The 13,175-nt window shown below is 35.5% G+C and overlaps 1 protein-coding gene across 7 annotated transcripts in view; it reads right to left on the bottom strand.

Annotated features, from left to right (window-relative positions):
* Positions 1–799: 799 nt before the first annotated feature.
* The window catches only part of LOC136042157 (uncharacterized), a 276,004-nt gene continuing 263,628 nt past the window's right edge, over positions 800–13,175 (bottom strand). For all 7 annotated transcript variants that reach the window (XM_065727077.1, XM_065727078.1, XM_065727076.1 and 4 more), the window contains one exon: positions 800–7,894. The gene's annotated coding sequence lies outside the window, so the exon portion shown is untranslated. The remainder of the gene's footprint in view (positions 7,895–13,175) is intronic.

The raw sequence follows: 13,175 nt of genomic DNA, 5'->3' as shown, positions 1-13,175 counted from the left end.
GATATCAACACATACATCAAAAGAATCAGCTTATTATGCTGATTCCAAACATATAAGATTCATCAAGTTTAGTTTTCACCATCAAAAGTTACGAGCCTGAGAAAATTTGGCTGATCTTCAAAATAGGAGGGAAACACCCCCTGAATTCAAGGAGTCTTAATGAAAATCACACTACCAGATTCAAAGTACCAAAGAACCCTACTGTAGAAGTTAGAAGCTCCTATATAAAAAAATGTAGAATTCTGCTATTTTGCCAGAAGAAAGAATACTAATGCGTGTTTATTTGTTTTTTTCTTGTTTTTTCCCCAGGGGTGATCATACCAAAATAAAGGTCCTAGAAGATCGGGAGAGGGCTCATTCAAATGAAAATTAAAAGTTCCAGCGCCCTTATAAGTGACAAAAAGGTTGGAGGACAATTGCACTTTTCTCACACCTCTTTTTCTCCAAGATTATCTGATCAAAATTTTAATATAGCCTTTTTGTTACTGGGAAGTATACAGACATTTTTCGTGGGGCGGGAATTATGCGCTTGAGGGGGGGGTTACAATTTATTGTAATTTTTGTTCGTTTTTAGCTTGGTTTTCATATTCAATTTAAGTTTTACTCATTTATCATTTATGTTAATACCTGTTATATGTTTCTTTGCTATGATTGTTCATTTAATTTTTCTCGTTTTGGGTTTAGTTTATTCTTTAATAGTAATTTCCAATCATTGTGAATTGAATTATTATTGTTTTTTTTCTGATGATCTTAAGTTTAATATGGTCTTTACTTTTCTTTGAAAAGCTTCTATTTCGGACAGTTTTTTTTTCTAATTAGTTTCTGTTTTTTTTATGCCAGTTTCAAGTTTCCTAACATTCCCCATTTCAAAATCAGTTTTTTTCAACATCGAAGTTTCATCAAAACTATTAAAACTAGTATCAAACTAAAAAAATTAAAGTGACTAAGAATCAACATAATCAGAGAATCAAAGTAAACAAATCATCAAAATAACAATAAGCATATTGCACTTTTGACTCTTGTAATAAGAACTAGAGCCTTCGATCTCCAATCGAATGAGCCCCCTTCAAAATGAATACCACCATTCTTTCTACAAAAAACTTATATGTCACCAATGGACAACTTGCATAAATTCTTGTCCTTGCCTTGGGAGCTGGGAGAGGAGGGGTGTGTCCAACACAGAACCATAGTTATTTAAAATTTGGACTATTTTGAACAAAATGGCTATCTTAAAATCTTTTTAACCCAGAAGGCATTGTTGTTTCATCTTTAGACTATTTAGAACGAAATGTCTATTTTTGAAATTGAGTAGATACATTTGGGGAAAAGAGGGTGTGGAGAGGAGCTAATTGCTCTCCAATGGCTTTTCACTCTTGAAAATGAAACTAAGACTTTCAATTTCCAATAAAATGAGCCTCCTCCAAAGTTTATTCGACCACCCTTCCATAAGAATCTTACATGTCCCCAGGACACAAATTACAAGATTTACTCCTGGACTCTGGGGTGTTATGTCTACCTCAGAAGCAATGCTATATTATTTTTGGGCTATTTTGAACAAAAAGAGTAGCTAAAAATTACGATTGGATTTATTCAGGGGAAAAAGGTGTGGGGGGGGGCTAGTTAATATCCGATCACTTTTGACTCTTAAAAAGAGAACGATAACTTTCAATTACCAACCAAATGAGTCTCCTCTAAAGTTTGTATGACCACCCCTTCCATAAGAGCATTATATGCCCCCTGGGCATAATTTATAATAATTGCCCCCGTACTCTGGGAGGTTATGTCGATCCTGGAGCTTTTGTTATAAGATCTTGGAATATTTTGAACAAAATGACTATCTAAAAATTTGATTGGATGCATTTTGAGGAAAGAGGGTGGGGGGATCTAGTTGCCCTTCGACCCTTTTGACTCTTAAAAATGGAACTAGAACTTTTAGTTTTCATTCAAATGAGCAACCTTCAAAGTTTATATGACCACCCCGTCCATATACGCCCCCAGGCTCTGAGGGTTGTGTAAACCACAGGGTTTTTCCATCTGATCTTTGGACTATTTTGAAGAAAATCATTTTTTCAAGATTTCCATCGGATGCATTTTGATAAGAGGGGTAATAGGGGGGGGGGCTACATACCCTCCAGTCAATTCGAGCCCCTTTCGAAGTTCATTTGACCATAAAAACCCTTTCTATGAGAACCTTATATTCTGTCTGGGGATAAATTATATCACTTGCGACGGGCATTGGGGGAGGGGCTGTTGATATTGGAATTTTTGTTATCTAGCCTTTAGACTATTTTGAATAAAATGGTTATGAAATATTTAAGAGTTATTCGCGTATGTGTAAGGATTTTTCTGTATGAATTAAATGTTTCAAGGGTTATTTATAAATTTTCGATATATTTTATCTCTTTAAACGAGCAATAATTGCGTTTGTAGTTTTAGGAAAATCAATTTGTAAAGTTGCTGGGGTTCTCTTTTGGAAGAAAGTTAGGACTGCAGCTAGGAATATTAGTGAAAAAGCTTGATGTTTGATAGAGAGGAGAAGGGGCTTGTACAAGAATTATCTGAATGATAGATCATATAAAAACGAAAGAAATGTAAAGGAAGTGGAGAAAACATTGAAATATAAAATCAAGAGGTGGGAAGTGGAGGCCATGGATAAAATTACCGAGGAGCTGGAAAATGCAGCCAGACGGCATAATAGTAAAATATTGTACTGGCTTGTTAATAAGCTGAGAGGGAGTGATCAATCCGGACTCATACCAGTTAAAGATAGGAACGGGTCTACAATTAGTAACAAGGGAAGAGTTAGAGAATGATGGGCACGACATTTTGAGAATCTGCTAAGCCGAGATAGAGTTGCAGGAAAAGATATAAAGGAAAATGAAAAAAATTGTGATATCTTGGATTTGAAGGAAGATTTGTTTTGTGAGGGAGAATTAGTGACAGTACTAAAAGGATTGAAAAATAATAAGGCTCCGGGTGCTGATAGTGTGGTAAATGAGTTTCTTAAATATGGTGACTCTAAGGTTAGAAATAAGTTACTGAAGATTATAAATATAATTTTTAAAAAGGGGGAGTACCTAGTGATTTTAGGAAAATCTTAATTAAACCACCGTATAAAATAGGTGATAAGATTGAGTGTGGTAATTACTGAGGCATTAGTCTGGTCTTTGTAAGTAGCAAATTACTTAGTAATATGACACTCCTTAGACTGAGAGATGCTGCAGACAAAGTTTTAAAAGAAGAACAGTGCGGTTTTAGAAAAGGTAGATGATATGTCGACGAAATTTTCGCTCTTAATAATTGAATAATTGAATAAAGGTTAATAATTGAGAAGTACCTGAGTTATCAAAGATGTTTGGTCCTCAGTTTTACAGATTATGAGCAAGCGTTCGATTCTATAGATAGAAGAGCTTTAGCAAAAGTCTCATCCATGTATAGTATACCAGACAAATACATTAAAGTGATTAGTGCTATGTACAAGAATAACACTGCTGCGGTTAAGGTTGAATAGGTGGTTTGCAGCTGGTTTCCATTAAATCAGGAGTTAAGCAGGGTTGCGTTCTATCCCTCTTTATTTGGATCATTTGATAGACTTTATCTCAAGGAGCACAGGAAAGGCAATGGGAGACCACGGAATCAAATGGAGAGGAAAAACTCTCCTGGACTTAAATTATGCTGATGATTTAAGCATCCTAGATGAAAGTAAGAGCAAACTGAATAAACTTGTAGAGGTTTTGCGAGTTCAAGGTGCTAGAATAGATTTGAAAATTAATGTCAAGAAGTCTAAGTCACCAAGGGTAGGAATAAGTGAAGATGAAAAGGTGACGTTTGGTAACGAAACGATTGATCAATTCGGCAGCTTCACTTACTTTGGTAGTATTATTAGTAACGACGGTGGGAGCAGTGAAGATGTTAAAAGCAGAATAGCCAAGGCTCAGGGTGTTTTTTCACAGGTAAAATAAAAGGTACCCACCTGACTGACCGTATTTCAAACAGTAGGCTGCACAAAAAGTGTTTTTTTATTCCCACTTTCTAAGGCTATAATGAGAGAACGGTTGAGATGGTTCTTCGTATGAAGGATGATAGATTGCCGAAGATTATCCTTTTTGTCTAACCGTCTAGGGCCAAACGAAAAACAGGTTGTCCTTGGTTTCGGTGGGAAGATGTCATAAAGAAACATTTAAAGGGTATGGGAGCTTCCTGAGAGGCTTTGAGTGGATTAGTATGGAGGAAGAACTTGCGTAGCTGTGTCTGCCTCAGGCGGCATAGTGATGCAGTGAGCTGTTAGTAGTAGTAGTAGCATTTATGCATAAAGTTGTATGAATTCCCTGTCAAGCCCTCCATTTTCCTGACGGGAGGGTAGAAAACAAAGGTGACTCATTTGCAGGATGCTGATTACAACGAGAATCAATACATAAAATCCTACCACATTTTGAGTGCCGGGACCCGGCCTCAAAATCGGCTGCATAGTTTTTTTTCTTAAAACTGGAATATTGAAGTTTCTGGCCATAAAAGCGATCTAGACAGGTTACAACTTAAAGGAAGAATTGGTAGTTTTTTCCAGGGTGGCTGTATCGAACCTATGGTATTGACTTGCAATCAAAAAGAGGCTGCTGTCAGAAGACATGTGACAAATACAATCTTTATATACAAGCTTGCCGCGTAGCCGTACCGGGGCTCAAGTTTCGCCGGTTAGAAAAATTATGAAACAGAAAGTGGTAAAACTCTATCTAGCACCAAAATACTTAGAGATTGGGCCAACAGTAACCAAAACACTGAGTAGCCAAATTACAAAGTTGTAATTTTATACGGGCGCTACTTCTAATTCCTTTGTTTTGCATTCTGTCTGTTTGTTTGTTCAAACAAACTGTAAGTTTATTTGAATACTGTATTTTAAGCTCAAGCACTAAACAGCCTCCAGAATTGTTGTTTAAAAATAAAAATAGGTAGTCAGGAATCATTGTGACGATATTTGCTTCTATTTGAGATTCCCAGGGTTCTGTAGCTTTATTAAGGTGTTTTTATGACTAATATTTTAAGAATAGTACCGTAAAAACAAAATTCCACAATAAGAATCAATGTAAAATATTTTCCTTTAAAATTTTATTCGCCTTGATTAGCCCTTCTGTGTCCAAAAACAAATTTAAAGTCTACTTGGTCCCCGGTCCATTTTTTCTTAAATTTTCAGATGAATCCTTACTAGCCACATCTGAGATGTTACAATCACTCCCTTTTAAAAACCTGGTGGCACGTAGTGTCTTTAGACTTGGTTAAATATCCCCTCCAAAATTTTCTGAAAGTTTCAATGTACTACCATTAACCATTTCTTTGATACTGCATATATGCCCTCTTGACAACTTGGGTGCATACAGTATCTTATGATTTGGTTCAATATGACCTGAAAGTTTCAATTTAATAACCTAAAGGCCAATCTAATAATATGTTCTTAGGCATTGCATATATGCCATTTTGAAAGCCTGGATACACTGTCTTTTGACTTCGCTTTATATCCCCTCATTTTCCATTTTTGAAAAATTTCCATTCATCGAAAATTTTAGGTAAAATCCTTCAACATTTCTAAAGTATTCCATTTTGAAAACCTTGATACATTTAAAGTCTATTAGCTTTGAAGTTTAGAAGACTTTGAAGCTAATAATCTCAGCCTTTCCTGAGAAATTACACATTTGCCCTTTTGACAACCTTGATGAATGCAGCTTCTTTTGATTTGGTTCAGCACCCACTCAACATTCCCTGAAATTTTCAACTTAAAACTCTTAGCCCATCCTAAGCTAATGCGTATACGCCCTTTTGACAACCTGTATTTTCATAGATTCTTTGAACTTAGTTAAATATCACCGTCAGCAAGCTCTGAAAGTCTTAAAGTCCATTGGCCGTTCCTGAGATTTTACAGATACGTCATTTTGCTAACCTGGATGCAAATAATGTCTAATTTTATTTCAAAATGACCTGAAAGTTTCATTTTAATACCGTTAGCTGCTCCTGTGATATGGCAGATGCACCGTTCTTAAAAATGCATGTTCATAATGTGTTTTGGTTTATTTCTATTTCCCCCTAACATTCCCTGAAAGTTTTAACTTACTGCATAACCTTAGCTATTCTTGAAATATCGCAGATCCGCCATGTTGAAAACATCCCCTTCAGTTCAGCATCCCCCTCAGTATGCCTTGAAAGCTTCAACTTAACACCTTTAGTTGTTCCTAGGCTCCTGCTCCGAAAGTTTCACCTTAATACCCTTAGTCTTTTCAGAAACCCGGGATCTAAGATGCCCCCCGTTCTTCCCCAATAATAAAATCTATATGTAAAGAATGATAAACTTGCATAGCTTAAAGCCTCAGACCCACGGGATGTGGGTCATATTATCCCCAGAGGAATGTAAATTTATTGTTTCAAAATTTTTGTTCAGATGTCTTTGTAGGTGGAAGAGGGGAGGCAAGTGGCTAAAGTTTGAGTGGGAGGGAGGTTGGTCACCGTTCAACCACATTTTAATCCTAAAAAGGGCACCGGAACTTTCAGTTTCTAATCGAATGACGTTTTTGAAGTTTATACGATAACTCCTTTCATAAGAACTGCCCAAGGGGGGAATTACTAAAATGAGTAAAAAATAAATGAAAAATTTATTGAAGCCATATTGCTCCTTAATTGGGCAGTGTTATTGCACTGTTTGTGATATGATCGATTTTAACTGATGTGGATGATGTAAAATGTGTTTTATTTAAGCCAAATATCCTCCCCACGAAAGACAGGAATTAGACATAGAGTATAAAAGAAAAATACAATTTAATTTTAGAAAAAGTAACTAAAATAGGAAATTTTTCTTTTAGAAGCATCAAAACAGCCTTACACTTCAATGACCGTGAACACCTGTCACTATGTCGGTATAAAATGCAGTTACTCCAGTAGATTAGGAGCGTTTTCCTGCAAAATATCGAGGTCAAATAGCATAACCTTAACTCATACATCAAAGAAAATATATCCTTCGGTGTAAGAGGTCACTTCAAAGAATAGCTTATATGAGCTTATAACAGCTACTCACTTTTAGCTGCATATAAGGACAGGCTTAAAATTAGAATTGAAATTTGCACTATAACTTAGTTAATGCATGTTCCAAAAAAATGAAAAAAATCCAGGTTGAACGCCATCTACTCCAAGTTCTGTATTTTTCCGCAACAATTTTACGAAAAACATGGATTGATATACGTTGGGATAGTCTACGCAACAGAAAACAAAATTTCAAACTAAGAGATTAAGAAATATGCAGCAGCTGGGGCACACCTTTCAAAGCTACTTGTTCACCACGGAAGGCATGCTTGTTCTGCTTTTGGGGTGCATCATCTGGTGCACACTATTTTTGGAAGTGAAAGTCTGACTTTAAGTGTGTCCTCGACCCCTCAGTGTGTTACATTGGTGCTATCTCTTTAGCAAGCTCATGGATCAGCACCCTATACCAAATTTCATCTTCAAGGCCGGATTTCTGTGTCGGTCATCGATATTTAGCCTCTATAAATCACAGGCATACATTGAAACGTTGATAATTATTAAACTGAAAACCCATATTCCAATTACCTAGGTGCTAAGTGCAACATGTGGGGTCCCAGGAAAAGATTGCAGCACTTCTTAAATTTTGACGATTCAAAATTTCTCATGGTGTTGTTCAATCAGTAATGAAATATAATAAAAAATATTAACCGCTTATGAGCGGTCAACACTCAGAGTTAAGTCAGTCAACAATAGGCGTCTGTAACCTTAAGCATGTGCAGTATACGTATGTGCTGGATCTTCATCTTAGAGGGCTTCCAAACGAAATAGTAATATACTAGTATTATTAACAATGGTTGCACAACTTCCTGCATAGGTTCGCTTGACTTGAGGTCGCCTGAAACACAAATAAAAAAGAAAAGAAAAATAAAAATAAAAAGAAGCATATATGACACGACAATTTTATTGCCTATTATAAATACAGGACCTATAGCTATATATATTCCTTCTATGAGCTTGTTTTACATGTCTATTAATCGCAAGATGAATCTTGATGATAGATACTTCTACCTAAGAGTCTTCTGCTGAATGTTGTCATTGCGAGTGGATTTACTATCGATTACTCTTGTCGCCTGGATGGAGTTGCATGTGGTATCCCATCAGAAAGAGGGTTAAGCCTGTATCTACTAAAATTGCTGCCTTTTTATGACACTTCATAAGTAATAGATAGGTAATATTAGGACTATTATTAGTAATGGCTAACCTCATTGCTTGGTTATATGGCGGGATGGACCGATACACACTGGGTCAAGATTTAACAACTCATTACCTCCAATGATTTTGCTTAGGTGCTGGAAGGAAACAATAACATTCTGTTGTACAAATTGGAGATTCATTTTAACCTTCTTTGTTAAAGTACCAAGGACATCTTTGAATGAACTCCCCCCCCCCTCGTGGACACATATTAGGTCTTTTCATTCCGGAAAACCATTATTTTCTAAAACAAATTAATTACTTCAAATTTCTGAAGTTACAAGGGTAGTATCACATCTTCGTCAGTGTTAAAACGGCGTGAAAATGAATAAGCAAAATTAACTACTTCATTTTGGTAATACTTTTCGTCCGTAATTTACAAATATTAATAATCTGTTGATTTGCAAAGGGAATGACACCGTCAAAGAATAGTTACATTTTTTTAAGTTGTTTTGTGCCATAGGTTCTTTGCTTCATTTTTATGTTGATTTTTTACCCACACTTTTCTTTTCAAATTTGGTGCCCGCTAGTACCAAAAACTTGCTAACTGCATTCAGAGATTTTTCTCATTAAAAGGTAGTTACCTCTTGCACCCGGGGTGAAATCTTGATTAGCGCCCCCTCTTGTCTCCCAAAAATTTTTAGGTCTAATTTTAACAGAATTTCCATTTATTAAAAAACTTTTAATTATTAAAAAATTAAATACCAAATATCACAAAAAAAGATTATACCCAATGAAAATCAGTCCACCGACTTTTCTTTTCGAGGAAAGCTGATGAAGATATGCGAAAAATAAAAATTTGGGATAATAAATTAGGGACAATAAGTAGGTAATTGGGGAAACACGTAGTCTCTATTCTTAATGAAGGTTAAAACAATAAGACTTTTTCATGATATATATAACACTGCAGCACAGACACGGGGCTTATGAAGTTGATGTCCTCTAAAGGATATTTTTTATCAAAATACATAAAGTGTTTAGATATTAAAAAAGCACGATAGAGAGAGAGATAGATAGATAGAGATAGAGAGAGAGGGGGAGAGAGAGAAAGAGAGAGAGAGAAAGATTTTTTTGCAAGGAGTTCGATTTGATATATATTTATTTAGTTTGTTGATTGGCTGTGACGCAAAAATATGGATATTGCAAATATTTTTTGTTCCAGTATTTTACTGCTCAGTATTTCATTTTTATGTTTATTATTATTATTCGTTATTTTGTTTTACCTTATAGGGTTACATTAAAGGTGCTGAATGGAAATTTTTAACCTTTAATTTGATTCAGGAACATTGGATCAAATACTTGCTTCGTTAAGACTGGGAGTAATTACCATTACCGATACTAATAAGTGCCTGCAGCAATTAGCTGCCGGAGTCCAGCACAGCTGCTCATGATCCTTCTCCATCCAGACCTATTCAAAGCCTCCCTTTTTACACCCTCTCAAGAAATTTGCGCTTTCCTTAAGTACTTCCTTACAAAAAGCTCCCATCTCGTTTGGGGTGACCTGCTTTTCGTTTGGTCCTAGAAGGTTGGCCAACAAGGGCAGTCTTTGGCAATTTGATGTCCTTCATCCGCAAAGCATGTTCTAGCCACGTTTATCTCAAACTTTCTCTCATCATAGAGAAATCCCATCACGAATCCTGCTTAGAAAGTGGGACTCCACATTTGTACAGCTTTTTGTTTGAGATGTGGTCAGTCGGGCACCCTAGATCATCTCTAGACAATTTCTTTAGTTAACTTCCAGTAAATCCTCCTTCATTTTTCGGAGTGCCCATGCTTCAGAACAATACTCAACCATCGTCATCACCGTAGCTTCCAATATTCTAACTTTAGTTCGGTTAGTCCAGTATTCCAGCTAATATTTAAACGAATAATTAATTCGGTTTCTTTTCTTTTTTATTGTTCTTAACTTTAGTTTTACACTTTATTTATGATCTTAATTAAGGTTTTATAGCTCATTTTAGATTTAATCTTTACTCTTTTAATTGGTTATTGCTGTACTTAATGCTGAAAACACTTAGTTTATACAGGTGAAATATTCGTGGTTTTGTTCGTCTTTGCTTTTCCTTCCGCTGGTCCTTCTTCTTTTTTCTAGATTTTCCTCTCTCAGTTATGTATTTATCTGGGTGATGGATAAATACATCTCCTTATCCATAGAAGGGTAAGACTTTCGCCAAGGCTCTACCACTTCTCGATTATTAACCTAAGAGGGACAATTTGGTCCAGAAATCCTCTACCTTTCTTAAAACGACTTTTCCTTTTCTGAAACCTTTATCTACAGCATCCATAATTCTAAAAAGTATCATCAATCTAAACTGTTTGCTTCCTACAGAAGCCAGACTAATACCGCTATGATTACTACACTCACTCTTATCATTTTTCTTATAGAGGGGTTTAATTAGTGTTTTCTGAAAATCGTTAGGTACTTCTCCTTTCTCAAAAATATCATTCATAATACACATTTAGAGCCAGTGCATGACAAAATTTTTCATTCTTATCTATATTTTTTACTCTAACTCTACCACGGTTTAACACATTCTCAAAATTTTCTGCCCATCTCCCTTTAATTCTTTCCTTATCATTAATTCTGGGCTATCTTTTCCTATCTTTATCTGGGATAAGTACATATTGACTTTTCTCTCTCAATTTATTAGCATAATAATACAATACTATGCCGTCTCATTGCATCTTGCAGATCTTCGGTAATTTTAAACATGGTTTCCACTTCGCAACTCCTGAATTTATATTTTGCTACATTTTCCCCCTTTTTTAACGTTAATCTTATTCTCACATGATATAACATTCACATAATTCTTGTACCAGTCCGCTCGCCTCTCTATTAAATATAAATACTTTTTACTAATAATTCCAGTTACGTTCCTAAGTTTCTTCCCTAATACACCATCAGCGATTTCACAAATTAATTTCATAAAATTATTCCACACATCTTCTACATTTCAAATTTTAAAGTCTCCAAATTCAGTAATCAACTGTTCCTGGAAAGCTTCTCTCAAATTCTTACCCAGGAGTCTACCAAAGTCATAGCTTCCCGTAAAGTAGCTAAACTTCACATACATCAGCTTCAAGTTAACCCTAGACACCACTAAATCGTAATCTTTACTTATAAAATCAGGAACAGCACTAGCATATACCCTAGTATTTTGTATTGATTCTGCCAGTTTGAATCTTTCTCATAACTCTACTTTTTAAAACAATAAAAATTTTAGTGTAAAGAGCGGGGCATTGAGAAGGGGAAAGCCCCTTTCATATACGGAATAATTTCTGTTCGCTTTTAGTTTTAATGTCGATCCTTACTTTTAGTAGAACAAAATTTTTTTATATTTAATTTCTGAAAGTTTTTGAATTAATGCATGCTTTGATTTTGGCTCGCCGCATATGAATAATTAAAACAAGACTTGCATATTATCTTTTTTGGGCTAAGGCAACTAGAACTTTTCATTTTTTCTTAACGAAAATTTTTATTAGTAATAAATATACTTAACTTACGAATTAACTTACGTAACGAACTCCTACAGTTTTATATTTTTATTATGTTTATATGAGGGTTCGCCCTCTCGTTAATACCTGGCCCTTCACTCTAAAGCTTGAATTTTGTCCCAATTCTTTCAGAATGACCCCTGAATCACAAAGGCCGTAGAATAAATAGTTGAAATTACTAAAACTACTTTAGCGTAAACAGAGATGTATTGAGGAGGAGACGAACCCCCTTACATACGTAATAATTATTGTTCTTTTGAAGTTTTGATGGCGCTCCTTACTTCCAGTTGAAATACAAATTTATTTAGTTTCACATTGTTTTTTTTTAAATAATGCTAGAAAACCCTGTGACCCCGTCATGGAAATTCTCTTCCCTCATGGTAAATTCATCCATGGAATTTTTCTTCCTCGTAACCCCTCCCCTGATCCCTCCCCCTCCAACGTGATAAATTCCCCTTAAAACGTCTGTAAACTTCCCAATAACCATTACTATGTGTAAACAATGGCCAAAGTTTGTAACTTGTAGCCCCTCCCCCAGGGAATGGCGGGGATTAAGTCGTCCCCTAAGAGATAGTTATTCTTTTTTGACTATGTTGAACAAAACGGCTATCTCAAAATTTTGATCCAGTGAATTTTGGAAAAAAATTAGCGTGAGAGGGGGCCTAGATGCCCTCTAATTTTTTCGGTCACTTAAATAGGACACTAGAACTTTTAATTTTGTTAGAATGAGCCCTCTCACGACATTCTAGGACCACTGGGTCGATACATTCACCCCTGGGGAAACAATTCTACAACAAAACAACAAATAAACACGCATCCCTGATCTATCTTCTGGCAAAAAATACAAATTCCACATTTTCGTATATAGGAGCTTGAAACTTATACAGTAGGGTTCTCTGATATGCTGAATCTGATAGTGCTAAGATTCTATGACTGTTGGGGTATTTCCCCTTATTTTCTAAAATAAAACAAATTTTCCCAGACTCGTACCTTTTGATGGGTAAGACTAAACTTGATGAAACTTATTTATTTAAAATCAGCATAAAAATACGATTCTTCTAATAAAATTATAGGTATCAAAATTCCGTTTCGAGTTTCGATTACTATTTAGCCGGGTTCTACTATAGTTCGTTACCGCGATCTGTTTGATAAAAAAAATCGATAAAGCTAGCTGTCTTAAATCATGTGCATACAATATTAACTTAATGCCCCTTATATGACCAAATACTGCATTGGTTACAACTTAATTGTTATTCCTACGAAACTGCAACAGTCTTTAACCATTATTGTTTTATTTTCCTTCACAAAGTTTGCAACCGTCCCAATTTCTACCCAGCTGGGTATTAAAATCCCCTAATAAAATATCTTATTTCCGCTCTGTGTACATTCTTGTTGCTTACTTCGATCGCCATCACTTGGCTCTACAGGGA

Source organism: Artemia franciscana, unplaced genomic scaffold, assembly GCF_032884065.1.
Source record: "Artemia franciscana unplaced genomic scaffold, ASM3288406v1 PGA_scaffold_73, whole genome shotgun sequence".
Classification (NCBI taxonomy): Eukaryota; Metazoa; Arthropoda; class Branchiopoda; order Anostraca; family Artemiidae; genus Artemia; species Artemia franciscana.
Note: the sequence above shows the minus strand (reverse complement) of the source record. Positions and strands in the feature narration are given on the sequence as shown.